Source organism: Pteropus alecto, unplaced genomic scaffold (genome assembly GCF_000325575.1).
Source record: "Pteropus alecto unplaced genomic scaffold, ASM32557v1 scaffold20, whole genome shotgun sequence".
Taxonomy (NCBI): Eukaryota; Metazoa; Chordata; class Mammalia; order Chiroptera; family Pteropodidae; genus Pteropus; species Pteropus alecto.
The window spans coordinates 49,440,799-49,443,990 of record NW_006436298.1 but is presented as its reverse complement, the minus strand read 5'-3'; the positions used below and the strand labels follow the sequence as shown (position 1 = coordinate 49,443,990).

Genomic DNA, 3,192 nt, shown 5'->3' with positions numbered 1-3,192 from the left:
ATGTAAAAAAATAATAACCTAAAAAACTGCCACACATACAAAAAAATCCAAACGATCCATAAAACATTCTCTTTTCCTTTTGAAGTTTTTATGATGCGTTGTAATCATTAACCAGTCTTCTACTATTAAACTTAAATGGCCAATGGAGACAAACAGTTCTGAGACTTTCTTCCACCACTGATTAAGACTGAGATGACAGGTATTGAGGATAATATTCATTTAGGCTTCTGAGCTTTCTGGGCAGACTTGGTGACCTTGCCAGCTCCAGTTGTCTTCTTGTCCACCGTTTTGATGACACCCACAGCAAATGTTGTTCTCATGTCACGAACAGCAAAACGGCCCAAAGGAGGATAGTCAGAGAAGCTCTCAACACACATAGGCTTGCCAAGAACCATATCAACGATGGCAGCATCACCAGATTTCAAAAACTGGGCCATCTTCCAGCTTTTTCCCAGACGATAATCAATCTTCTCCTTCAGCTCAGCAAATTTGCAAGCAGTGTGAGCTGTGTGAAAATCCAGCACAGGTGCGTATCCAATACCGACTTGGCCTGGATGGTTCAGGATAATCCCCTGAGCTGTGAAGCCAGCTGCTTCCATTGGCGGGTCATTTTTGCTGTCACCAGCCACACTGCTGTGATGAACGTCTTCAAGACACATTCTTGACGTTGAAGCCCACATTGTCCCCAGGAAAAGCTTCACTCAAAACTTCATGGTGCATTTCAACAGACTTTACCTTCATCATTCTGTTGACTGGAACAAAGGTGACCACCATACCAGGTTTGAGAACACCAGTCTCCACTTGGCCCACAGTGTCAGTACCAATACCACCAATTTTCTAGACATCCTGGAATGGAAGATGCAAATGCTTGTCAGTTGGACGAATTGGTGGCAGAATGCAATCCAGAATTTCAAGCTGTGTGGTTCCACTGGCATTGTAATCTTTACAGGTGACTTTCCGTCCTTTGAACCAAGGCATGTTAGCACTTGGCTCCAGCATGTTGTCACCATTCCACTCAGAAACTCACAGAAGTGTTACTGTGTCAGGGTTGTAGCCAATTTTCTTAATGTAGGTGCTGACTTCTTTAATGATTTCCTTATATCTCTTCCAGCTATATGATGGCTCAGTGAAATACATCTTGTTAACACCAACAATCAGTTGTTTCACACCCAGTGTGTGAACCAGAAGGGCATGCTCATGGGTCTTCTCTTTCTTGGAGGTACCAGCTTCAAATTCACCAACATCAGCAGTGTTGCAACAGTCAGGACAGCACAGTTAGCCCAAGATGTGCCTGTATCCATGTGTTTGGTAAAGTCTCTGTGTCCTGGGGCATCACTGATGGGCCATTAACATAGTACTTGCTGGTCTTGAATTTCCACAGGGAGATGTCAATGGTGATATCATGCTGATGTTCCAGTGGTACCAGCTTCAAATTCACCAACATCAGCAGTGTTGCAACAGTCAGGACAGCACAGTTAGCCCAAGATGTGCCTGTATCCATGTGTTTGGTAAAGTCTCTGTGTCCTGGGGCATCACTGATGGGCCATCAACATAGTACTTGCTGGTCTTGAATTTCCACAGGGAGATATCAATGGTGATATCATGCTGACATTCCAGCGTTCAGTTGATTCAAGACCCAGGCATTCTTGAAGAAGCCCTTCCCATCTTAGCAGCCTCTTTCTCAAATTTTTCGATGGTTCTTTTGTCAATCCCACCACATTTGTAGATCAGATGACCAGTTGTGGTAGACTGACCGGAATCTATGTGTCCAGTGATGACGATGTTGATATAAATCTTTTCCTTTCTCATTTTGGCTTAGATTTAGTGGTAGTTTTCACGACACCTTTGTTCTGATGGCAAACTCATTGCAAAAATGTAAGATCTTTTTAAGATCACTGAGTTTCTACGATGACACAAGCTTTAACCGATGTTCAGGAAGAAGAAATAAAGAAGCTGCCACTTTTATGCTTTACAATGACAACAAATTACTAATATCTTTAAGACTAGGAGAATATCCTTCCAATGAAAATGAAGAACAATTAGAGAACATAAATGTGAAAGAGAAGAATTTAAAAGAAGCTAGAAGAAAGCAAAGGAAATTCTGCAAAGAATAAAAGACTCTGAAGGCTTGTTTTTTCAAAAAAAAATTTTTTTTCAAATACTTGTAGTAACATTTCTTAGAAGGTGGAAATTTTGTTGTTTACATTACTGTCCTTATATAGTTTTAAAGAAATTACTTGAGAAATTATTCTTGAATGTAGAATATTTTGTAGATGATTTTAGTGTCTCATCTGGATGTGTTGGGCCAATGTGCCCATTCTCTAGCTGCTTTACGTATTGACAGCTAGCAATTCACAGCTGCTCCCTTCTCCTGTGATTTAACTTTGGCCTGAGTTATCATTCCCAGGCATGGCTCCCAGCAAGAAACTTCCTGACAAAGGGACACAAAAACTGGCCCTCTTGCATCAAAGACAGTGCCTCTGTGGTACCATTCGTACATGGAGCTCCCCATGACATTAGCCAAAGCCAGGCTTCAGCTGAACCTTTATCTTTGTCTCACTTCTTCCCCTGTCTTATTCAGCTTTGCTCATTTCCTTACAGATTTCTTTTGAGAACTGTTCCTTAGTAAGTGCCAGTAGAAGAGGCCCTGTCTCAAGCTCGGCTTCCAGGGAACCAAACCAAAACATAAGAAGAAAGTAAAGAAATGGAAAATAAAGTAGAGATAGAAGAGGAAGGCCAAGAGACATAATATTTGAATGATAAGAGGTCTAGAAAGAAAGACTAGAGGAAGAAATAATATAAAAATAAAATAAAATTTTCTGAGTTGAAGAATATCTTGAGTTTTGATTCAAAGCATTCACCAGACAACAGTAATATTCAAAATTTGCCATGATCATTAAATTATTTAGAGATTCTAGTCACTACATAAAGAAAAAGCAAGAACAACAATTAGAAAAAAAACATATTCATCATTATTTACAGATGATTTGACTACAAACCTAGAACATTGGAAGAACTGGACTAAGAAATTATTGGAACTAATAAGAACTCTAAAAGATGATCAGAGACAAACTATCTGTACTCAACAAAAAGAAATCAATAGCTTTCTTTTTACATTAGTCATAACCACTTTGAAAATGTAGTGGGGAAAATAATTCCATTCATAGTAGCATCAAAAATTATAGAGTTCCT

At 39.5% G+C, this 3,192-nt stretch overlaps 1 pseudogene; it reads right to left on the bottom strand.

Moving 5' to 3' along the window:
• Nucleotides 1-215: 215 nt before the first annotated feature.
• LOC102882898 lies at nt 216-1,809 on the bottom strand (annotated as a pseudogene).
• Between the last annotated feature and the right edge of the window lie 1,383 nt (nt 1,810-3,192).